At 31.5% G+C, this 27591-nt stretch overlaps 1 protein-coding gene across 1 annotated transcript in view; it reads right to left on the bottom strand.

The window, feature by feature from the left end:
• LOC125066608 (cadherin-86C) overlaps positions 1-27591 on the bottom strand; it is a 101449-nt gene that overhangs the window by 66260 nt on the left and 7598 nt on the right. The window contains exon 2 of the mRNA XM_047674740.1: positions 3492-3588. The gene's annotated coding sequence lies outside the window, so the exon portion shown is untranslated. The remainder of the gene's footprint in view (positions 1-3491; positions 3589-27591) is intronic.

Below are 27591 nucleotides of genomic sequence, written 5' to 3'. Positions count from 1 at the left end.
AAGCCGATTGCACTCGTCACGATTGCAGATAAGCTAAAACCAATGTTTCACAACAATAGATTAGGGTTGCCATTATTTGGATATTTGTTTTATTCTCTCTAAACTTCTAAAACTATTGATTTATTTGTTTCTATAGTAATACCTACTAATTAGTGGTATTACTACACATCACATATTCAACCGCCAAACAGCAGTACTAAATATTGTTGTGTTCCGGTTTGAATGGTGAGTGTGACAGTGTAACTCCAGAAACAAAGGACATAACATCTTAGTTCCCAAAGTTGGAGACGCATTGGAGTTTTAAGGAATGTTTAATATTTCAATGTATGTCTATGAAAGTGATTCCGCTTATCTGTTCAAAAAAAATAATATCTGTTATATAAATCGTTAAGTGGTAAAAATAAATTCCATTCGAATTAAAATTGCAAAACAAAACTAATTGTTTTTTTGCTTAGAGCTTATGATAATAAGTAATTATAGAGTTTAAAAATACATCCTATTTCTCGAGAAATCTGTGTTTTTATTGCTTGGTTCTGAAGATCCTTAATTGCTTCGGTCAGTTCCATAGGTCTGTTCGTATTTTTTTTAATGCAGCTTGGTTTTAAGATAGCAATTTATTACGCCTGGAAATGGCAAGTAGATTTATTGGTTGTAATACTAAGTTACGAGTCGAGCTTGTAACTAGACGAGTTGGAACCGAATATAAACCGAATATAATAAGTTATAATAAACCGTATATTAATAATATGACAAATTTATATGTTCATATAAAACTAAATATATATTTTTTAATAAGACCCGTTTATATTTAGTTATTAATCTGTCTTAGATATTTCACTATAAATATTTTTTTACAGTTTTAAAAATAGAACTAAATAAAAAAAAAATAGAACTATTCGACTTCGTTCTTGATCTTGATACTGTAAAGGCTGAAGTGGCATACATCGTTCGAAACACTTTTTCCTTTTACTTGAAGAAAGAAACCTCCTCGAATCAGGCATATTTGACCAGACATGATAGACAAGACCACGGTAAGCTGTTGTATTCAGAGAGCACAGGACCGGTCGGAGTAGCGTCAATTAGGGGAGGTCGATGTTCAGCTGTAGACCTTTAAAGGATGATAGATATGTATCCATAGGTGTCCATATTTTTTATATATCTAACTCTGTTAAATTCCTCATAAGAATTTTAGCATAAAAGAACTGCTTGGTTATAAAAAGTCATGCACCACTACTATTTAAATTATTCCGCTTTACCTTCAAGTAAATTGCTCTTTACTCCAGATAAAAATCTAAAGTAAGGAGAGACATTGTGGCTACCTAATGTCTTGACTTTCTTTAGCCCCATTATATTCCATTATGCTCTTTTTTAGCTTCATTGTCGCTCATAAAGGATTTACAGCGCTTTAAAAGTACATTTACTCTGACGACCGAGATTAGTCTTTTGTAAGTAATTATCTCTTAAAGTGTATGAATGGTTCATAAATGTAAAATGTTATTGTTACGCATTACGTATGATCACGAGTAAGAAATATATTATTAGGTAATGTTTGAGACATTTGAGTTCCTCTCTTTAATAGAATCATTATATATAAATAAATAAGTAGTCTTATTTATATTTTATGTACAATTATATCTGTGTCTAAATATCTATGTATAAACTAAAAAAAAATATTGCTATGTTTATTTTAGGGTAATTTATACGTCACATAATTTTTTTTTTTTTTTTTTTAATTTAAATTTCGTATTACTTAAATACTTTAAATATAATAAAACCTTATTTTGTCAATAAGATTTTTTTTCGTAAAAGATAAATGTTAATAAAATAGGTTTACAAATAAAAGTGTATTTTAATCATAAATATTTAAAAAAATGCTCATATTTAATACTTTCGCATAATTTTTTTTTCTTATTAAGTAAGTAAATAGTGCAAACACAGATTTATTAAAATGAAGAAAATAACGATATACCTAAATCTGACTATTCCCCTTTTCCCTTCTTCATATAGTTTAAGCGACCTGTATACATTTCTCAGGCATGCAAATGTCATTCGCACGAGTCGCACGTGTAGCAACGTTTTGTGCCAACAAAGTAATTTGTTTGTTATTTATCGCCTGCTCTCAGGATGTATTTCGACGATACAATTTAAGCCTCTCGCACACAGAGAAGGCGAAACCCTAGTTATATATGATATATTGATTAATGTAAAGTATATTTCTCGAGCGTATAGAAAAACGTCTGTTTATTACGAATGACGTATCTTATGACCAAAAGTATATTCATATTTAATTACAATGTGTAGAAATAAAGAGTCTTTCTATTACAATACTAATCCCAACTAATATTTTCTCATTTGTTAGGAAATATCGTGGCATTACATTGACGCTTGAAACTTTTTACATAAAAGTTCTTCAATAAACGATTAATGTCGCGTGCGTTTTTATCACGAACATTGACAGTGACTTAATTATTTTGGCCTGACTCATTAACAAAAAGTCTTTGAAATTTAACAAAGAAAGATATATCTAGTATCTTGCGCATCCCTACTTTTTTTACATATCGTACATTTTTTGTTAAGTTTGCAAATTCACGGTTGACAATACCTACATGTCAATGTGCTTTGGTATGTGACCACTTACTAAAAAGTGTCTCATCTGGTTGACTGCCTTCATGACGTTCATAAAAAATAAAAACTTTAATGCGCAATGTATCATGGCTCAAAATACTTTAATGTTTATAAAATTATATTTATTAGTTGATGCCATTAAATCTACATATATTTTATTGATATCTCTCATAAAGCGAATTGTTTGTAAGTACAACGACAATTAGTTCGAGAAACTATGAATATAAAACGAGAATCATGCAATGATTCCAAACGTGTTTTTTTTATTTTTGATAATAACAAATAGATTGACATTACCGACATGTCAATGTGCTTTGGTATGTGACCACTTAGTAACAGGTGTCTCATCTAGTTGACTGCCTTCATGACGTTCATAAAAAAAATTTTAATCCGCAATGTATCGTGGCTCTATACAAGCGTCTTAAATCGGGAAATTATACAAGACAGCGTGGGTGTGATACGACAATGTGCAAATGCTTATAAATGTACGATGGGTATAAATTTCGTAAGGATTTAAATCTAAATACACATTTATCAGTCAATTCTAGTTATTCATTGCCTTTATTTTTGTGACGTTTGTGTAATATAAGCTTGCTAGAATACAATAGCCGTTAACAAGATATTTACTGTACAAAGTAAATACATGTATATACAAATTAATTTAATGTAGATTTGCTCGTAATATATGCCATATAAGGTTTTATCTTTTATTTCGTAGAATGCATTATCCGATTTTATTAATCAAATAATTATTTGTATAATTTGTAACCTAATACTGTATTATGATAATATTATACTACAAGGAGTATCCCATCTGATTGGCAATATAATGATACAAGCATATATTGTTACGAAACTTCACTCACCTGTTGACTTAAGTGTATCCAGGCCGACAAAGCTATCCCAACCTCGTTGCTTACTCCTCATCCTTTGGAAACTGTATCTACGTTTATATCCGCACACCTGGAAAATAAAAATTTCTATCAAAATCTTTGTAGCCCACGCATTCAATTAACTTCAATTAGATATTAGAATAGAAAAATTTCTTGTTCCTATTTCTTCAATTAGCATATACATAGAGAATTGGAACAGTCTTCTCATTAGGAGAGTTGAATGTGGCAAGAGGTAGATTTGAGATAACGCATTACGCATGCGCCGTCCATTGTCTTTGCGATAGTTAGATAATACGGCGAAAGCTTAACTAGTAATATATAAAGCATTTAGATGTAACGACGCAATGACTCGTAGTATATTAAAAAAAAAAAAGATTATTCTGTGACTGTTTTTGAAAATTTACATATTCAATTTTTAATTCAAATGAAATAATTTAATGCAATATCGTATTCAAGAACAGTAATCACAAACATTTTAATCACGCCAAATATAACGAGTGCCTTTACAGTTTTGAAAGTAGCCTAAGTTTATCTTAATTTAAATCAAACCTACAATTGTCTCAGCTCATTTTAAACCACTTTGAATGAAAATTCCAGACAGCCAGTAGTAATGTTATATCAACAATCTTTTGTAGCATGTCGTGACTTTGCTTATACATAATTGTAGTGTTAATGCTTAAGCGCACGTGCCCAAGGAGTGCGTACCGCCAACGCCCGTATATCTTATACCTAAAGATTAATATAAGTGGTACAGTTGCCGACGCAATAATACCTTGCGAATAGCAATTCTGCAGAGAAAATTATATTAATTTTTTAGAGTGGATTGTGTGAAAGACGATATAGTTAGAAAGAATGTTACTTGTGAGATGACGTTCGACAGAGAAGTATGGAAGAAGAAGACATGATGCGCCGACCCCAAGTAAAATTGGGATAAGAGCAGGAGGATGAGAACTGTTTTTTAATTAGCCACGATCTGAGACCAAAGTATGAATACGTGAGGATTTGATATCCCTACGAAAATGGTTGTTGATAGTAACATTTTCGGGAAAAATCTACGGTTTATGGTTACTAGGATTGAATTTATTATACATACATGCATAAAACTAACACCTAATTAAACTTAAGTGACTGTATTCATATATTTTGTAATATTGAAACAATTCCTGTGATTCATTCGAACATCAAATGGGAAATAATCAATTGAAATAAATACCAGAGAGTATTGGCCCAACCCGAAAGTTAAACTCAAGATCTTAAGATGTATAGCTTTATATCCTAGTCACTAAGATGGCGAGGCATTCATATGAAAGTACAAACGTGATAATGAGAATGTTGATCTTGTTTAATTAAGGATTTGTACAGATTATAATCAACCGTATCGTTCATCAATCCCTTTCTATCGACGTTGTTCACGATTCACGATCGCGATATAGATAACACTTATACATTATTTAATGTTTATAAAATTTCATTTATTAATTGATGTCATTAAACCTGTATACTATATTGATATCTCATAAAGCAAATTGTTTCTAAGTACAATGACAATTAGTTCGAGAAACGATGAATATAAAACGAGAATCATGCAATAATTCCAAACATGTTTATTATATATTTTTGTTAATAACAAATGAATGACGTCAAACAAAAAATAGAAAGTCTTTGTAAGTACCGCCCACTATTTTATTATATTCTACCACCAAATAGTAATACTTAGTCTTGTTGAGTTCCAGTTTGAAAGTCGAATGAGCCAGTATAACTCACAGTCACAAGGGAAATAACATCTTAGTTCCTAAAGTTTTAGGCGCATTGGTGATGTGAGTAATGATTGTTTCTTACAGTATAAATTTATATAGGTACACCTAATGGTAAGTGATACCACATACCATCGGGTGGTCAATAGGCCAGTCTGCAACATTAAAACAAAAAATATATAGCTAAACTCTTTATAATAAATGCAAATCTACCCTCTGCTTTTAATCATGAAAACTGTAGTATTTAATTACTGACGTATTTATTCGAATAACATTCCGAACGTCACATCTTTTATATTCGTAATTACGAATATTCAGTTCATTACTTGAATCTTCAAGTTCCTTGATGCTCTTCATATTTGTATACGCGTTCCATACTCAACTTGGTATCATTAAAAGTTAAATGTCAGAAGGCTCTATGAATACGAATATAGTTACATTTTTATTCATATCTTGACTTTAAATAAACCCTTAACTAATCAAATAATTATACCTAAATGCATCGGAATAATTTAATTATGTAATTTCCAATTATAAACGCATGACATTTTGATCGTATGTGTGGTATGCATCACATGAAACACATTTCAACATTAAATGATACACAGCTCAAATTGTCTCTGATTATAATATATTTTAAAGTCGTTTTTATATATAAGCGTTTTGAGTTTATCAATTAAATGTAACATAATGTAGAATCTATAGTGAAAACCAATTCTGTTTTTGTTTAAATCAAAGTAAAAGTGTTTGATTTAAGCAAGACACCAGCTTAAAATTATAACGAAGACAAAAATTTAGGAAAAAAACACAATAGTGGTAATTCATTTAAATGGCGGATGGATCGTATTGATCTTTATGAGACATCAAGCGTCATCGAGCTGATATTTGCGTACTCTAGTATTGATACAATAATCTCTATAAGGTTCCATATTTTTTAAATTATGCACAGAACATTTTTACAATTCAATTTCAATTAAAAAAAATACACATACTACCGATACGTCAATACAATAAAGACTATTTTATTAATTGCTAGAGACGGTCACAATATAGCCTGCCAGGCGTACTTCATTGGCGTTTCGTGCCGTTCTTGCTTTAGAGACTATTAATGACCGTCTCTAACATAAATATTAATGTTTTGTAAAATGCTTCCTCATTAAAAATATTTTGACAAGGACAAGATCTATAAGATATTTATTAAGGTAATCTATCGTAATAACATAAATATATAAATCGTATATTAAAATAATCATCGATTTTAAGGTCAAAGTATATTGTGTAAAAGTTTTCTGTCTTTATCAGTCAGATGATTATCATCTATAAAAATCCTTTAAATATTTATTATTTACAGTCAGCTAAGGTATACCTTAACTTCAGATCAACGTATAATTTTTATAATTGGTTGAAGAACCAATATAAAAATTATACGTTATCATACTACTCACTCATATGCAGTATGAGATTATTCTGGACTAAAAATATTAAATATTTGTCCACACACCTGAGCAGGCTAAGCCAGGCAAGGCAACTCATTACAACATAATAAATAGACGAAATCTGTCGGTCAAGTCAAAGGTGAAATGTTGATAGAGAATCTAAATATTTATACAGAAAACGCATTCTTCATATTGGTAAAGAGCTTGGAACGGATGTTTTGTTTGTTCGAAATTTATGCCCAAACGAAGTTAAACATAACGGTACATTGAACAAAGCTATACCTCAGTTAGAACTATACAGTTTTTAGCGAAACGTGAGCGAGATTAAATGCGTTTTCGGAAGATTTAAGATTAAAAATGAGTGTCAATGTTTGCGTAGGTAACGAAAGTTCAAGTGGGCGTTTATTGACATTTTATTTTTCGAGCCGGAATGTACTCACACTGCATCATAAAATATAGACTTGTTGTGTCATATTTTTTGGGTCAGATCTGCTATAAAGATGCTTAAGTATATTAAAATAAATATGGTATATTTTTTTTATTTTATGGCATAAGTTAGTAGACGAGCATATTTGCCACTTGATGGTAAGTGGTCACCACCGCCCATAGACAATAGCGCTGTAAGAAATATTAACCATTCCTTACGTCGCTAATGCGCCACCAACCTTTTGAAAGTTACACTGGCTCACTCACCTTTAAAACCGGAATACAAGCTGTTTGTGTTGTTTAGCGGTAGAATATCTGATAAGTTTTACTATATCGGATATTCTACCGCTAAACAACAATACTTAGAATTGTACCCATTGGTGGTACCTACTCAGACGGGCTTACGCAAAGCCCTGCCACCGAGTGACGCATATTTCATAACGTTGCTGTATTCAACAATTTTAAAATACAATATGTGCGTGTATATGTGAAATAGAAAGTGACGTGTTTTTGTGATGACTGATTTAACTAAAGCTTAAACACAAACTCAACTAAATTATTGCGGAAACATAAATGAGTAATATTAAAATGTACGAAATGTTTCAATTCCATGTTTGCTGAAATGTAGTTAATTGCTTATGCTATATTTCAACCGCGCCTTCAAATCGAATCGTAATGTTTGACAAGTTTTATTCTTAACAATAGCACAAGAACGCGGCCATTGTTAATAAGTAGCAATTTACGCATCAAATTCTTGCGCAATCAAACGCCAAACTGCAACTAGTTTTTGTTGATGAAGATATAGAAAGCGTCGTTTTCACAATCTAGTAATTAATGTACAATCGTACCAATCATTGTATTTTGCTATCCGTAATCGACACCTACAATTTGATATCTCTCTTAATTCAAACAACAAACGACTAAGATTAGGTTACCTTTCTACGAATTTATTAATTTACAGCCGTACAACTTATTCAAGCGCCACGACTGTGTTTTACAATTGATTTATAAATAAACTCAAATTGTACCCATTTACAGTTTTGATAATAACTTAAAAGCTCAGTTGTAACTAATTTACTAATTATTTAAATGTAAATGTATGGCAATAATACTCATAAATTATTTGTTGAAAATGTTGTTATCTTGAAACAACAAATGGTTCAAGATATACAGAGTCGATCGACTAGGAATGTGTAGGTGTTTATTTTTTCGGTAAAACTCTAATATTAAAAGCATCAAAGTAAGTCTAATTCTTAGAGAAAACATTTTTTTTATTCGTTTTTAATAGAAAAGTCTTTCTTGGAAACCCTTCTAAACTTATAGTGGTAATTTTTATTTATTTATTAATACGTTCAAAGTCGTTACTTTTTTATTTTATTATATTGTCTAAAAATCTGTACAAAAACACAGAAGTTTTATAAATGATAAAGACGCGTAACCCCATTAGCCATATTGATATTTTCATAGTGACGAATACATAATCGATGTTCCCAAAAAAATCAATTCAATGAACTCCACGACGCACGGCGGACACGACGCGTCCTTCATGAATCAAACGGTAAAACCAATATAGACAATTACATACATTAATAAAATATACATTAACCGTTTAACGTTGATCCGTGTATGGATTGACCGTTTATACGTTTTGGAGATCAACTTCCATTAAATTACTGACATTTGCATCACAATGTGTGATTACGCGTCTTAATTAAGAAAATAAAAATGACAGATGATAGAAATTAATTCGTATTATGTAACTTTACTGTAATGAGAAACTCATTGTTCTAATACTGGTATTTTATTATTTAATATATTTATTACACATTTGAATAACAAAATTAAAGTTATGGTATTAACCGTGACATAATGATGTGAACCATCCTTTACATAACTACCGGTAGTAGAAACGTACTATTTATTCTACTACTGCTATGAGAATCCACGGCTACGTACATACCATATTATCATGCATAGATAAGCAAAATTAGTCCTTATATATAAAAACATAAGAGTTACAGTTGTATAATTATGTATGTAATATAAACGATTGGTATTTACGCACGGATCGAGTGCAGACCGAAGGCAAGCAGCTTTCCACAATAAGCTCGCTTTAGTACGCACATGGACGAGTTTACGACCTCAAGGCATCCTGCAGCAGTTCTTCTTACCATATGTTAACAACATTATAATTATTTTCTTGTCTATCCTGATGCTTCTGTGACCGATATCCGAAATCAATTCTTATTTGCTCATGAAAATATTACTATTTATACTTTCATAAAATTGTTAACACGCCTAGATAAGCCCAGTGCTGTTTTAGTTGACAATAAAACCAAACTTTTTTTTAGTCGTTAAAGAATATTGTATTGTCATATTTGAAGAGTAATCCATAGATTAAAATATATTTACGTTATATACGACTAAATTCATTTAAAATTAAAAAGCCTCAACTTTTATTTAGTACCTATTTATTATTTTAACCATTCAATGATTGCCTCTCTAATACTGGGTTGAATTGATAGTTTTATTAAATTTCGAAATGACTAAATGTGAGTAATAGTGCTTTTAAAAGGGAATTGATAAAGATTTGTAAAGCGGTTTCACTCGTGAATATTTTGGTATAGCTATAGTATTTTTTTTCTAGTAAAACTTTTTTATCGATGCCGCTATCACGTTATATTGTTGCCTATCTTTATTACCAATTATTTTTTTATCATACGAAAACGTCGAGGAAAATGCCACCCAATTGGCAAGAGTCATTGTCAAAAAAAATGAGAATTTAAAAAAAACATTACACAGCACCATCAATATAGTGTCAACCTTGGATTGCAATATGTTACGCTTCTTATTACAATTGCTCACTTAATCTTCAAACCGGAACACGGCACTACAAAGCAGTGTGTTCGGCGAAAATCCTGCCAATAGTAAAAAAAAGTGTAACGTATTAATTATTTGCGTGTTTGTCTCTGTCGGGTGAATCTAAGAATATGTTCTGTATTTAAATTTTCACGTAACGGCTCCACAAATTCTTATATAAGATTTAAACTTGATACTTAACAAAATATTTTAAACATTTTTAGAGTCAAAGATAAATTTATGAATTTATAAATATTTATTTATTTTTTAGTTGCCATCTTAATTTTCTTTATTGTATAGTTAAAGGAAACAATTGTACGTAATAAAATATAAATTAAACATACAATCCTGTTCCAGTTTTAGTTTATGTATAGATGTCTAATAATTGGCATGAAGCGGAGGCGTGTGAACTGTCTAACACGCAATCACTTTCATTAGTAGATGCCACTTTTCCCACTTCTGTTACGAATGCTTTACTTTGCGTACACGATAAAACTTTTCACACGCGTTTGAAAAATATATCATTAAACAAAGTTTTTGTAATAACGGTAAACCATTTCAGATACCAATTATTTGAATTTATATATGTATGTATATGAGATCCGAGATCCGAGATGGATGAGAGCCGAGGTAGCCCAGTGGTTAGAACGCGTGCATCTTAACCCAGATTTCGGGTTCAAACCCAGGCAGGCACCATGAATTTTCATGTGCTTAATTTGTGTTTATAATTCATCTCGTGCTCGGCGGTGAAGGAAAACATCGTGAGGAAATTTGCATGTGTCTAATTTCAACGAAATTCTGCCACATGTGTATTCCACCAACCCGCATTGGAGCAGCTTGAAGGAATATGCTCCATACCTTCTCCTCAAAGGGAGAGGAGGCCTTAGCCCAGTGGGAAATTTACAGGCTGTTTATGTTATATTTATATAGAAAGCGAATAGCATGTATTGTAATAAAATGTCTTTCAATAAATATATCTTCTTAATTAGAATCAAGGAAGTACTGTAAGTATCTTAGATGTATCGAATTAATTCAATGTAAGCATCCATACGATCCCTATCTATTTAGAAATGCGTTCGATAAATCCGATCTAATCGACTTCGCTAAGTCGAGACTATTGTTACTAAACTTTTTCTAACACCGCTTTCGTAAGCCCAGTTCTAAGACTAAACAGGTTATCGAAACCTTTGGTTCCTGTTTCTCTGTATTTGGCCATTTATGTGTACTCGGTTATTACTCCACAAATATTTGGTTTCCGTCAAATGGAGTCAGAGTCGTTGTAATGCGTTTTTAAGTTACATAACATAGTGGTACGTGTTAAAAAGTTACCTTTTACTTATTTATTATATATTTAACCTTAGATGCCAAATGACTTGAGAAAGTTATATTTAAAAAATGATGTATAATTATAATTATATGTATAATTGATTTCTTAGGAAATATAAAACAGGGTTTTTTATCTTATAAATGTAGATAAGCTTTAAAATAATACGGAATTAACATAGAAAAAAGAATAAAAAGATAATTCACGAAAGGAACAACGAAGATTATTTCTTAATATTTCCTTTATTTTTTGGATGTAATTACCACGATGATGCAACCGTTGCAAAGTGGAGGCGTAATCGTTCACAGTAGAAAGTTAACTTGTATGAAATTCATTGTAACAAAAAGTTGGCCATTTAAGGCGAACTACGCAATACTGGCTATCGCTGGATAGCAGTCCTTTAAAGTCCCTAACCACTTATGATATTATGTGTGGACCCGCGGCGCTTCAGCGTTTCTCATCGACAAAGTCTATCAAGTAATCAATGCCGCAAAATTGCAATCCACGAGTTCCCATCGAACCTGATGTTCCTCGATGAATTTTTAACTTCACGTTTGTAACAAACGATGCGCATATCAAAACCGTTCCGGGTTCCATGCTGGTTTCACTTAGAGCGTCTTGAATACGTTGCAAAATATAAAATAGCTTAGAAACTATTAATTGTCACGCATCATTTAATTCAGATATTGTATAACGAAAAAAAAACAAAAAACTTCTTGTCATTTATTACAAATCATGAAAAGTAACAAAAACTAAATAACTTTCACGTTTAGACGTTAGGTAAATTGCTCTTTAACATAAAATGTATCCGTATCAAATGGTATTTAGTTGCAACATTTTCCATAGAATTTAGAGTAAGACTGAAAATAGATAACATTTTTTAGTTGACCTTTTAAATGGCCGACGGCGGCAAAGTTGCACCAGTTAAAATCAGAGCTGTAGAAAGCGGGCAGAACAGGATATGACCTTTCCACGTGACCTTTAGCCATTAATAGTAGTCTGATATGACCCCGGTAGTGTATGTGAAAATCGCTACCATTTCACCTGGATATAATTCAACGAGCACAAATCATAGAGTCATGTTAAGTAATAATGAACAATATAGGTGTATACTTATCGTGGGTGTTTTTATTATTGTTCCAAATAATATGCATCGATTTAATTTGATTATTTAACCATTTAGCATTTGGTTCTCACAAAGCTACCGTTTCGTATTACTAAGTGCTGTGGAATGCTCACTATATTTTCTCCGAACCCATAACTATAACCGAACGGATGCTTACACCGGGAAACTCTAACAGTTTACTTTTTATTAATGTCATCAAAAAATTTCAATTCGATATTTGAAGATTTTCTTCATAGGCCTTGGAGCGTTAAAATATTAATTCACGCGATTATAAATGAACCCAAGCTTACCCGATGACTAGATCTCCAATTGACCACTATCCTCATTAACGCAAGACCGATAGAAAGAGACGGCAACAGTAAAACTAGTTTAAATGTTTTCTTCCGGGCGTATGCAAATGCATGTTACTAAGTACGCGATCGTAAGCTTGCAATCATCTTGTATGTTCACTCCTAAGATATATTAGCACGCGTAGGCGTGAGCATCGGTCACGTATTGGCCTGAGTTATAAGCTAGAAATGAAATAAATCCAGCTTCACATTCGACTGCCGCTTTGTTACAAACATATTGACACCCACGCGAAGAATGAACGCACGTGTTGAGCCTTACTGGCTTTGTCGGTCATATTAAATGTCAAAGTCTTTGTAGATTGAATATGTTCCGATATATTTTTAACCTATAATTATTAATTTTTCGTTGATTTAGTTGTTCAATAACTTTTCTAAATTCTTAAGTTCACATAAATAAAATACATTGGACTTCGAACCTTGTTCAATAATTATGTTGGTGTATAAACACACTCTTGAAAAACTCGCAGCAAGATTACGTGATTTAAAGCCATTTAAGCTGCCATTAGGACTTTAATGATTGTATTGCCGCCCCGTTCACCGGGTCTCGCTTTAATTTTTTTAGTTTCATCTTAAAGATAAAGTATGTGTTGCTCATAATGGACAAGTGATTTCGAAAACATTACAAACTCACGCCGAACGTGCAAAATTAAATCTGCAGTACTTTTTGTTTTCTTCGTCTTTAAATGACGTTAACTATGTTAAGATTCATTTATTTTCATGTCGTAAAATATTTACAAAATCAGAATTAAAAGTATCTAATGTTCAAATCATTACTGCTAGTATAGAATAAGAAAAGATATTACAGTTTTTTTGCACTAATCCTCCAAAATGTATATTTAATAATATAAATGTGAAAGTAACTCTGTCTGTCTGCCTGTCTGTCATTCTTTCACTGCCAAACAAAAGAACCGAATTTGACGAAATTTGGTAAGAAGCAAACTTGAACTCCAAGGAAGGACATAGGCTACTTTTTTTGCCTAGCACATAACAACCAACCCCTAAAACGCGAGCGAAGTCGCAGGCGACGACTAGTTACTAACACTTATTCACTTTAGCATTGTCCACTAGTATAGTATAGTTATCTATTATAGTATAGGTATGCCATTATTATACTTCTAATATAATGAATTAATTTTAACATACAAAGTTTTGAAAAAAACTCGAATGTGTTTCTTTTGTCTACGGTCCCAACTATGACTAGTTGTTTTACGAATACGCATTCTGACAAAAAAATCTCTCCGTTACTGATTTTACAGCGAAGATTTCTTGATTTTAAAACATTGATTGACGCCACACGGTAGATAAAATGCATTCAAAATTTATTCGAGAACTATAAAACTCTCATGGGCTCACTTCACGGTTATATCGAAATTCGAGACGGCATAAAAATGTTTGCGATGGCAATGACGAAACTTCTTATTTATCTGTTAAGTTTATTTATACGTATTCGTGCGTATAAAATAATCACAAATGTGATTGCTTTCGGCTATTGTAATAATTGAAAATTAATTAAAATCGGAAAACTTTCACAAATAAATTAAATATTCGGTTTCGTGAGAATATAATTTTAATGTCAAAAAGAGGTAAGTTTTATACGTCACAGAATATATCCATACTAAAAATACTGTATAATAGTTAAGTCTATTCCATAAAACGCTATACACATTGTTATATTTGGACCAGTATTCATTAGTTGGTCTGCTTTCAATTGAATACTAGATGAACCTGCGACTTTACCCGTGCAAAATTTATAAAACTAACTGTAGACCGTAAATCCCCTCGAGAGGTGATTAAAAAAGTAGCCAAGTAGAAGGATATACCTTCTCTGAGACACAAACTATTTATACAAAAAAATTCATCTAAATCGGTTCAGTGTTTTAAGCGTGAAGAGGTAACAGACAGAGGTACTGTCGCATTTATAATATTAGTATTACTTTTTTTAAATAAAATATCTCGTTTATTATTGTTATTTGATATCAGATTAAAATTTATTAATTGGCACAGCTATAGGTATCTGTGTTTTTATTGCAGAAGCGAATACCTTGTCTAAAGAAGGACGTATTGACTATGTGGCGACGGAAACCCGGCGCTACAAGTTCGTCTTTACTTCTCGTGCTTACATAACAATGTTTGTCACTATTTCTATCAAAATAATGATCATATTTTGGATATAAATATTACTGTAATTATATTGTGATACCTTGTAAATATTCGGCTTAACTTCTTTAAAAACATAACGTAAGGAGTCTTCACTAAAATTGGAATTAACTCGTTGAGTTTTTATTTAAAGAATGAATTCAGTTTCTTTCTAAAACTTTACCCCAAATGCTAAATTATTATTAAAGTGTGTCTAAATACAAATCCAAAATTTATTAATTAAGCAGTATCAATGTCGGTTCTCTTAACTTTCGTAATCGCGTTTTGACAAATAAGAGTTCCGTATTTTAATTGTATGGTCAAAAATAAAACACATGGAATCGAATCTCATTTTTAATTGTATAGAATTAAAGTAGGTTTGAGTCTAAATGTCGTTTTATATCGGCAGTTTGAGGAAAGTTTTACTTTTGCAAAAGTCAATGAAAATGATTACTTACATAGGTATATCTAAAGGTATAGCTGTTAATGAAATGAATACAAGCGACCTCAAACAAGTACGTCTACATCCGGCCCGCAAGACACAATAAAACATATACTAAAGGAATTTCGAACTTGAACCAATGAATGGAATAATTGAAAAAGTAAACTAAACCGGTTTATCGTATTATTTAAAGACAGTATACATTATACGGGCAGCGATAAAAAAAAATACGTCGAGGTCGTTTGACGGTCGTAAACGAGACGTTAAGAAGATAATAATGCAAGAAAACAAATAAAAATAATCTGGATTTTAATGTACAATGATAAAATATTTTTACGAAATATATCATCTCCGATTAAATAAAGATATACGTTACCAGGTGGATACAATATATGAAACTAAAACAATTTATTGATTTATAAGCGTTGACTATTACATATTTTCTTAATACAAAACTTGTGCTGCTCTATGTACAAATACGAAGTCATAAAAACGTGTGACGGACCGGCCACCGCGAGTTAAGTTTTATGATCGCAGTCCGGACGTTTCGACCACACCATTGTGGAATATCGGTTTATCTTTATAGGGTGTTTGATAAGTGACTGCTGGTGGATAAGAATCTGATCTATAGAGGTTAGATTATATAATATTTCGTAATTTTGTACAAGCTTTCATAAAAAATTGCCTAAACGTTGAGTATTTTTTTTTGTTTTTTTAATTTGTTTCCTGCGAATAATTTAGTTTTTAATGAAACTAATCTTGTAAAATAATGAGTCAAATGTGTTCTTTATAACTAAACTGTATGAACTTTATTTTGCTTATAATAGAGATAAAAATATCAACACCTAATCAATCAAATCCTATTATATTGAAAACAATCTGGAGCTTATTTCGTTATGCTATTTGACGACGGGTTGGTGGGAAATGAGAGAATGATTTCTTAATAATAATATAGGTTTTCGCATGTTAATCCCCTTCTCAGCAGAGAAAGAGATGAATTATAAACACATATCACGACACAAAATTCTACGTTATTAATTTGATGAAGATCCACGTCTCGGCTTTATCCACCCGGTATTACGATACCATGAAGTACCTTTCCTTTATTAATTGAATTGATTTTTTTTTTAATTTATTATTCGGAATCTTATATGATTGGTTGTTACTAAGAAACATTTGCTATTTACTAAGAAAAAATAAAATTAATTAAATATGTAATCGTATTTTAAAACTAAGCCTAAATGTACTAGTAAATAAGTAAAGACAGCTGTCGCGTTTAAATTGAAATTAACATGTATTAGTAGCAATAAATATATCAATGCAATTTAAGTGTAGGTATATGAAACTTTATGTGATCCTAGTAATCAGTTTACGTAAACAGCTGACCTCAGTACTTAGCAAGTACCTCGTATCCGATTGACATTCCCGTTACTAATATCTAGATGTAAAATCCGAAGAAAGAACGCGGCGAATTGTTTAACTATGTAAATTAGCAAGTCTTAGCCCTTCTGATTAAAAGTTTCACGTTTAAGGCTACATCCAGATAACTTGGCATGTTAATTAAACCGAGCCTCGGTTAAACAATACGGAATTATCAAGTCATTGGCACAAATAATTCTAGTTCGGTTTGCGGTTTGATAGCGCTTTGGATGTTGGTTCGTTTAACTATATTCAATTAAGCCTTTTGACTTATCTTAGGATCGTTAAAAAAGCATGAATTTGTTTTTTTTTATCTGTCATTTGACGTGAGATTCCGGCCATTTAGTATAAGAGTCGCCAAATTTTAATAATCGGTTGTCATAAGATCCAATTTAAGTGAATATTTGCTAAGTGCATTTGCGTTGGGGTTAGAGGTCCACCAAAATATTTCTGTGTCATGCAGTTTACACATTGCACCAAATACAAATAATGAGATAAGCGCAAATGTCTCTCTGGGTTTATTTTTAATCCAAGATATTAAAATTGAACCCAAATATTATTAAAAACAGCCCCATAGCCAAAGCTCGCGTAAGGAAAGTTGCAGGCTAAGCTTGTTGTAATATATTTAAAATAGTTCACAATTCCTGGTACCCATAACCCGAAACTGGCTGTCAGTTTTTATTAAGCATTTGCTTCGGACAGGCTTAAATTGCATTCAGAATCACCTACGGGAATGAAAATAAAAGAGTTTATGACTGAGGTAGGTAAGTGGAGATATTGCGAATTCTTGGAGCACGTTGTAAAATCTGTCTCAAGATGATGTATGTCTGTAAAAATAGAACGTATTACACTTTGAGAAAATAGTTTGATTTATCGTATAATTTATTTACATATTTGAAAATCGTCTATTGCTTCAGAATATTCCTCTTATTTTATTATCTGCACTAATACATTGACACAATTTAATGAAAACAAATTGACATAATTTAAGACATCGTCTATAGGAAAAAAAATACTCAATACCTATATATCAACTTAGATGCCTAATTAATCAACTGTTTGTAAGAAAGAAACTGCCTATAATTGCTCCAAATATGTCCTCTCGTATTGGAGAAAATGGTAGAATTTAATTCTACCCACAACTCTCAGTTGAAACCCTCGTTTTCCATATGGCTGCACAATTATTTCGGCTCTCAGTCAATTTTGTATTTAATAAATTATATGACGACGTTTATTTGGCTACAACAAATTGAAATTGTATTCAAGTAAAATTTTAATCATCAATGAATACAAAACGGGCCTGCGAGAAAATTAGTATTCACATAACATAATCGATATAATCATTTTAATATAACAATTTGTAGAACCTAATGTTAAATTAATAACTTAATTTAGTTTTGCTCATTCCTATCAAAACGACTACACTTATTTCCATATTCTCTCTTTTTTTTTGCAGGTTATGATGAAATCCCATTAGTTATTATGTTGTTATGTTATAATTCACAAATGATAATCATCACTCTGTTTAAGAAGATTGTGTTAATTCTATGTAATACTGGTCGCTGATAAAGGTATGATGATGAAACGATTCGCAATCGCTCTGTGCTAATGAAGCCATCAATCATATCTGAACTAGTGATGAGTAAATTCTGGTTAAGGATTAGCTAATAGTTGGTTCAAGCTCATCTGTAGGTACATATATACATTTTACATTAACAGCCTGTAAATTTCCCACTGCTGGGATAAGGCCTCCTCTCCCTTTGAGGGGAAGGTATAGAGCATATTCCACCACCATAATGCGGGTTCATGGAATACACATGTGGCAGGATTTCGTTGAAATTAGCCACATGCAGGTTTCCTCACTATGTTTTCCTGCACCACCGAGCACGAGATGCTTTATAAACACAAATTAAGCACATGAACTCAGTGGTGCTCGCCTGGGTTTGAACCCGCAATCATCGGTTAAGATGCACGCGTTCTAACCATTGGGCCATCTGTAGGTACATACATTGTCGATTGAATTTTGTTATGTTATGTCAAAATTGATGGTCGTCAACAGGCTGTCAATCAATCAATCAATCAAAGAAGTTTTCCCGTTTTGTGATAGACTAGCATTAATTTATATACCTATATGATGTATTGACTATAATAGTGTATAAGGTGTGCCAGTAACACATGACGGCGTAGTGCGGTTTATACATCTAACAGTTGCAATGTCTATAGAATTCTTTTACTTATGCGTTATGTCATTTTAAACGAGTTCAGCTACCTCAGTCATTCTTAAGGGGACTAGCCAACTGCGCAGAAATAACCCGAAATCAGTATTCTAATGAAATGCATCAAAAAACTCAACAGATAGAGTGTATGCATTTTTTATTAACTATTTTGTTTATTAAGAATACTAGCAATGCCCTAAATCAATTAAGGAATTACTAATATTCATATTTACCCCTCCTTTTAAGCTTATCACTTGTATTAGGAGTGGGGACGACAATAGCCCAAGGGGTCAGAGCGATCCTGCGACTTTTTACATCGCTAGGCGGCTCGTAAACCATTGCTCTATTGACGCTTATTTTATTTCTACAGATAAATAAGCGTATAGTTCTAATATAAGGGATTAAGGTTAAGGATAAGGTACTTTTATAAAAGAAATATATCTTGATATTAAATATATACGTCATGGAATGCAATAGAATTGAATAACACCTGAAATCAGTAACAAGACTAGTATATAATCTTTATCAAATTAACTATAAAAAAACTTAATATTAATTAAATTCATTTATAACTAAAACCATTTCAAGTCAATTACTTCAATCAGGTATCGAACTCGTTAACACGCAACCGTCACAGGCTAACCGAAAAGGTCGTCGGTAGCGTGAAGTTTTGACAGGCGTTTGAAAGATGATACGCGCAACCGAGTGAATTTAGAAAGCATTCATTAATCAATGCATAATATCTTTTATAATACTGAAATATTTAAATTGAAATGGATCTTTACTAAATATATCATATAAGACGAATGGCAAGTAGGTATTACATATATAGACTTTTTTTGACAAATCGTTTTAGCTTAGTCAATTAAAGATTTCGAACACAGTTAAAAGTTAAATCACCATTAAAGAATATGACATATCACAAAAACAGTTTAAGTAGTTTAATAGTTAACACGTGAATCTTAAGCTAGAACGCTGAGTTTACATGTACTTTATTTTTATTACAATTCAACTTGAGAAAGAAAATATCTTAAGGAAAACTGCATTCGTGGAATGATATTCTACCATAAGTGTATCCAGTCCACTTTGGATTAAACTGGTAGAATAAAGCCGTTGCCAAATAGTGTGACATGCGAAGGCTATTTTTTTACTTTACATAATATAGCATAATCTAATCAAAGCAACTATAAAATTACGGTTTATTAATTAAAATAAATCTTTAATGTTCAAGGCTATTTCATTTGGTTTTAATGTCATAAATATACGTACCTAAATAGGTACGATAATATAGAAAAATATAATTGACCCAGTTATAAACACCAAAGTATAATGTTACTACGATTATGTTTTTTTTTTTCATCACGAACCGGTAATCACAAGCTGTACTTTACTACGCGAGCTACCGGTATTTTGCGTGAACAACAGCCGTTTAATTAGTTGTAGCGACCTAAAAACATTTTACCTATGACACTAAGCTTAGCTTACAATTTTCAGTAGAATGAATAATTTCTATGCAACATAATTTATCGTTTTTATAATTATAATAATAATAAGGCCGATTGAAATATGATAATCTGTACGATTTTCGAAGTTTTTATAATGTCTGGCTTAAACTGAAGAAGATTTATATGTAAATTATTTTTAGCAAGCCAAGATTGTCTTATGTTTACCTTAACCGAAAATTACGAATTCAAACCCAGACACGCCCTAACAATTTTCATGTGCTTAATTTGATCTCATAATTCATATCAGGCTAGACTCTGAAGTAAAACATCGTGGGGCATGTGTCAGTTGAAGACATGTCACATGTGTATTGACATGGATGTATTTAAGGAGCGTTATGAAATGGGTTCAAAACGATCACCTCAAAAGGAAGAGGCTTAACAGTGGCAAAGTTACATACCGTTTAAAAGTGTTTATTTTTCTTTTGATTCGGGTCTGTGCCTTAAATGTATTATCATAATGGGGAGAATATATTAAATTCCTTTTCTTCAAAGTTTCCTACATTTCCATCCCATCCTAACTACTTTACTCATACGTAAAGCAAATATTATTTTAGGACATACACCGTACGATGTTCTTGCACAGAGATTAAACTATCTAATTATTATTTACTTTGGTTAAACTTTGATATGTTAATGTAATTCATTCTAAATAGACCAGTCCATTTGAATATAGGATCTTATTATAATATCTCTACTAACCCGTACTATAGTTGCGTGATTTTGTGTGGTATTACCACTATTCGGGTCATAAGGCTAGATTTAATTATAAACCAGTTGTAATAATTAACCGGATTTGGCTACTAAATTTAACTTGGACAAAAATAGGTGAGGCCTAAGGTGGCTCTACCTCAGTAATAATTTAATTTCGAGGTAAAAGATTTTAGTGAAATAAAATTTTTTATTTCTTTCGTAGTAAATTATAAATAATTTATTACTATTATATTGTTCAATTTTTATATTAAAATATAACATTAATTTGTGGAAAAATAATTTACATAGAAAATGCAATGAAAAATTAAATATAAAAAAAACTACATTATTTTTACATTATAATTAAATAACAATAAAATTTACTATTATAACTATCATCAACGTCAAGTTTTGTTTATAAAACCAATTTTGATAAATTGGTCAATACAATGGAGACAAATTTTAAAACATTTATTTACATTATTTATAAATTTTAAAATAAGAATTTATGGTATGATAAAAAAAAATTATAATACCTAATACAGATTTTTAAACACAATAAAATTATTTCGTTAAAATAATAGAAATTAATTATAAAGTGTTTGTTGTATTTCCATTGTGTTTTTGACGTTTTCATTAAATTTTCTTTAAACAATTTATTGAAACTCTGATTATTATCATTATAAAGAAATAACGTACTGTTTGTGATTTTATATAAAAAAAAAATAGTAACGTCTTTTTTTTTAATTTGGTTGCAAATTAGTAGTGTAACTTGTGACATATATATACATATATTATTGATCCATCCTTTTCAGACATCACAAACTTGATTCACAGTTATTGTGCTAATACATTATTTACATTTTATATTAAAAACTTATTTCTTCGAATAGTAAGTAATACTAATGATAGTAATCGAATCAATATGTATCTCGAACACAATATCTTCAATCCAATGTTAAACGTACAGTTCACTTAATCAGATTGAGGTCTCGACCTTTGTAATTAAAGAGCTGTTAATTATATTGAATAGATAGGAAATGAGGCTAACGGTCAACTGGTGACATTTAGAAGTCTTCTGTTTCTTTGGTACTACAATTAGCGTTAGCCGTCCATCGGCTAAGATCGGTCGTTCTACGATAGCGTAACCATGGTAACGTAGACCACACACGAACAATAAGGTTGTACCGGGAACTATGCAAATCAGACCCTTTGATTCTACGTGGTTGTGTATACATTAAGCGTTTCGTTTTTACGATTCTAATTAATCCGTATCAATGTGGAAGTCTATTGCCACACCACAGGTTCGACGGCGTCGGGTATTTTTATTTTACTCACGTAACCGGCCGGCAATGTCAACAACAAACTGAACTTACTAGTCGATCGCCAACTGTATTGACCTGCCTTATGTACTAGTAAAAGCAAAGCGGTATTACGCCTAGAAAACGCCGTGTTATATTTAGTATACATATTATGTAGGTACTATTAATCTAAGTGTACAAAAAAATCTGTTTTACTTATTATTGCAATTATTTTCTCTAATATATTTGTTTAAGATTAATTAAATAATTTATGTCGGCGCTAAAAAAAATAATCACACATTTTTCTACTGAACTCAATGGTTTCTTGTGATCACTGTTAACTTCAGTAGCTCCGACTTTCATGACAAATATTTGTATTGACCAGACGTTTTTCTTTTGTGTGTGTTATGGGATCACCTATTAATAAAAAATATCTTAGTGTTGGTTATTTATCTATTCCAATAAATCTAACAATTATAATATGTATAGTTCAACGGGGTTAAAGATTAAAATATAATCAATTAAAAAGGAAAACAATTTAAACAACATTCTTACACGTAAAACATAAATTATAGTTAAGTGCACGACATTATAACAAAATACAAAAAAGACTAGCAAAGGCACCCGAATTGAGATGTGATGTTACGTGTAGTTAGACTGGCCTCACTTACCATTCAAATCGTAACGCAAGACTATCATAGTCGTTTTTCAACCTCAAGAGGACAAAAGCCGTATAAGCAACATTTGACGTCGAATTGACGCGATATCATCGGTGTAGAGCTTGAATAATCTATGAAATTCATTATGGATTTTTGAAAAAATGGCGCTTTAGCGCTGTTATCGGAACTTTGGAAGTAAAATTATAATTGATATGAGTAGTTAAGTCGAATAGTGTTGTATTATAACTAATAACATATTAATCAAGAACTGTTAGTACTGCACAACATAGACAAACTATTAGCAAATCGTAGAAACGTATCTAAGTTTTGTTCATCTTTGTTCCTTCTTCAATTGGAAAATACTACAAGTATTGCTGTTTGCCGATAGAATATGTGATGAGTGGATACCTATTCAGAAGTGCTCCTAAAGTACTACTACCTAGTGGATTGATGATGAAACTGATATTATTACATCTTATATAATTTTAACCAAGCTGGTATAAAAAAATATATCTTACATGGCTCGTCGTATTTCATGGCGGGCGGCTACCGCGGTTTTACTCACGTTAAACGTAGTGACGGAGTAGTAACTCCGCCCCCATGGGTCGTAACATGATATATATACTTTATAAACTTTCTTAATAAATGGAATAAACTGAAATTTATCGTTTTAATTATAATAATAATACTCTATGATTCAGGCCAGAAATTCATAGACCATTTCCGTATGCAGATCTCATAGAGATGATTTATCTTAACAAGTCTACTGCACATCTGTACGTAAACCAGATATGGACAATTTCTTAAAATTATTTATAGTTACCGTTGTAGATATTTGCATAAGAGAGATGGTTGTGCGAGATAACACAGTTTAAGGGGAAATTACGTGTGCTCGGTAAATTCAGAAGACTCTTAGTAAAATCGAATTTAAATACAACATGCCTTCAAAGAACTTATGGGAATATGCAAATGTATCTCTGCTTAACAGTTTCCAGATTTTGAAACGCAATTTCTAAAAAGGTTTTCTTTCAGAATGTTAAATAAAAGATTTGAAAAGCTTGGCCACTTCAACTTCGTTTTTTAAATGTATTTATTATTAAGCTTAAAAGCATTTCACAGATTAAAAACAACGGATATTAATTTACTCTTGATTTCGCAATAACTAATTTAACATCTGTATATATTTACTTTATTTAACAAAGATGAAGACATGACCATGATATGAATTCGGAATTGTCAGTATTAACTTTCATTAAATCGTATTTGATTAATTCTTCTCCTTTATCTATTCTTCAGTTATATTCGTAATACAAAGATTAACATTTTCATTAATCTGCATAATATCAATTGCTTTCCAACGAGACTAAATCGAAGGATCCGAGTGACGCGACAGCGTGGACGAGTACCCTATTCAGTGCGCCCACGATTCACTCCAGCCGATATCGAGAAAACAATTATTATCTACTCGGAAAGCGATAAATCCCTTGTCCCGAAGCTGACCGTTATTGCCATCGCGACATGCTATCTGATCCTGTACTGTGACATATTGCTTCGAATATAGGTATGCTATTAGGTATTTTGTCTCGGTCACGAATTGAGATCGGTCTATATTGTTTTCTGTTCCCTTTGTTCGAAACATGATTGTGGACCAACAGTAAAATATATCATGTCATGTATTCTAGGGCTTATGTTTAATTATATGAATCAAAGTCGAATAATATCTACATTAAAACAGTGTTATTTTATGAATTTCATTACCTTTAACATAATATATAATAAAATAAATTGTAAATGTCGCACGGATATATTTTTCACAGATAACTCCTCTTAAGGGGAAGTTGGTTCTACTTCACGTTTTTGTATTCGTGTCGTCTTCACACAGGTATAATAAGAGTATTCGATTGATCGTTTTTCCGGCTAGGAAAGTTATAATTCTTGACTTTTCATCCTCTGTAATATTCATGATTTATACATATAAACCTTCCTCTGGAATCACTGTTGATTGATGAAAACCTCATTAAAATTTGTTAAAAAATCTAAGCGTACAGACAGTGGGAGGCGAATTTGTTTTATATCATGTACATATTTCATCCAACATATTCAAGCTTCATCGCGTTATGTTCCTTTACTACCATCCGCTGTATTGAATACATGGATTCTCTTTGATACTTGTCCGTATTGTAACCTAGGTCTCATTCGTAATTTTGTTAGTAAAAATGTATTTAGTGGTATAGCTTCGTGTATGCCCGCCTGTGTATGTGCCAACCGCTATTGCTGTGTTCCAATTTGAAGGGTTTGTTAGTATAACTACAGCCATTTCTTATTCCCTAAGGTTAGTGACATATTGACGATGCAAGGGAATTTTGAGGTTCATTTGCGATCCAGCCTATTTGAATTAAATGATTAAACAAATGTTACTTTTGTCAATTGCATCATCATTCACCAGGGCGTGAATATATTCACTTTGGTGAAGCTGATTACTTAAAAAATTAAATTAGTTTAACTAAATATTGTACAAGTTTTGAGATATTCGTTGTGTATAAAGTACTTTGACACTATTACTTACTAACTATACATAATTTAAAATGAAATTCTTGATCAAATCTAATCTTAAGAATAATATATCTGTCTCGTGTAAAATATATTAATGTTGATAACACAATTACTTACATATAGTTTTACAGTTTGTACAGAGATTGTACGCGTTGATATCGAAGTTATCTGGACGACAAATCGTTGCAATTTATTAAAAAATAATATCACAATAATTGGAATAGCTGCCTTGTTACAAACGAAGCTACTGTACATGAAGAATTAGATACCAATTTAGACCGTATAAATTATTATGGTGCTCCAAATTAGCCTTCACGAACTGATATAATGTTTTATTACAAATAAATCAGATCTGTTTCGAGACTTATATTTACAATGCTACATGCATTATAATTGCAATTCACAGCATTTAACAATTACAAAATAGTTTATCAACATTTTAATTCAACTGTATTTTGTCATTTGATTCATATTAATAAATAAAATTCATGATTTTTATCATCATCAGCCAATCATAATCCACTGCTGGACAAGTGCCTCTTATAAGGCGCGCCGAAGCACCCAGTGTTCTGTTTTACGTTTTCAGTCAGTAATTAATACTAGATCGATATTACTAGACATGCTAAAATGTATAAATTATTTAGATATTTATACATGGTCAATAATCAAATTGATACTAAACCAATTTGTTGATGATACTCAAATCTATAAAAAAACACTGGTCATCAGTCCCTAACGGGTTTGACGGGCATTCCCGTCTGGGGGGTACAACAAGCGGATCAGTTTTTCTACTGCCCAATGGAAATGTACTTCGTTTATAGTGTTTTTATACCAACAAGGCATTCAATACTACAAAAACGTTATAAAATATTCACATTATACATTAATATACAAATTAATGGAGGAGTGAAAAACTTAACGCTATGAGGTTAGTTGTTATCATTTTGCAATGCGAAGCTTTATTATGGAATCATAAATGTAGTGGATATTTGTCAAACCTACCAATGTTTAAATTGGAGTCGAATTAAATAGAAACTTTAATATTTCTATATAGAAGCATTGCGCTCAGCAGCAGATACGACGCTTGCTCAACTCAAGAATATACTGATCACTTTTTATGAAACTTATGATGCTGTCCGCATTTATCGAGTTGTTTTACGCCGGCGGCAATATTTCTAGTTTCCCATTTATGGATATATGAATGAGTTATCCTGTCCACTCGGAGAGTTGATTTCTTCATCCTTATTTCATTAGAAATAGAGACTTTTTTAGAAGGAGGATATTACGCGGCGAAATAACTTTTCATATAAGGCCGGTTATGTCGTAGTCAGCCTAATGGAAGATGCTTTTCCTGAATGATTCAAAGCAAATGAAGGAAATATCATACTTGCATAACACGCTGAACTCAGAAACGCTACCTTACGAATTCTTAAAATATATTTAAATATTTTGCATGTTTATTTTGTAATTGATATCCACATTTTGCCTGTCGTTAAGGTAAGGCTTCCTTTCGTAAAATGATTTAAAATTCTGATGCGAAATTAATTACAAGTTGTGTTGTAAAATATGTTTAATGGGTAATAAAGTGTAGAGCCAAGCCCATCGACATGTTGTGTACATGTTGTGTACTTTTAAGTGTTTAGTAGTGAATCTATTAAATATTTTATGATTTATTTAAGACGCTTATGTGAAAACAATAAATCAACGTTGAGGATGCAAAAAACTTATAAATTAAAAATATAATGTAAATGGATAAAGTTTTAACATATATACATACATTAGCCGCCTATAAATTTCCCACTGCTGGGCTAAAAGAGCTCCAAATCTACTCCTCTCCCTTTGAGGAGTAGATTTGGAGCATATTCTCTACGCTGCTC

The sequence above is a fragment of the Vanessa atalanta genome, chromosome 9 (assembly GCF_905147765.1).
Source record: "Vanessa atalanta chromosome 9, ilVanAtal1.2, whole genome shotgun sequence".
Lineage (NCBI taxonomy): Eukaryota > Metazoa > Arthropoda > Insecta > Lepidoptera > Nymphalidae > Vanessa > Vanessa atalanta.
This window is presented reverse-complemented; position numbering and strand designations above follow the sequence as displayed.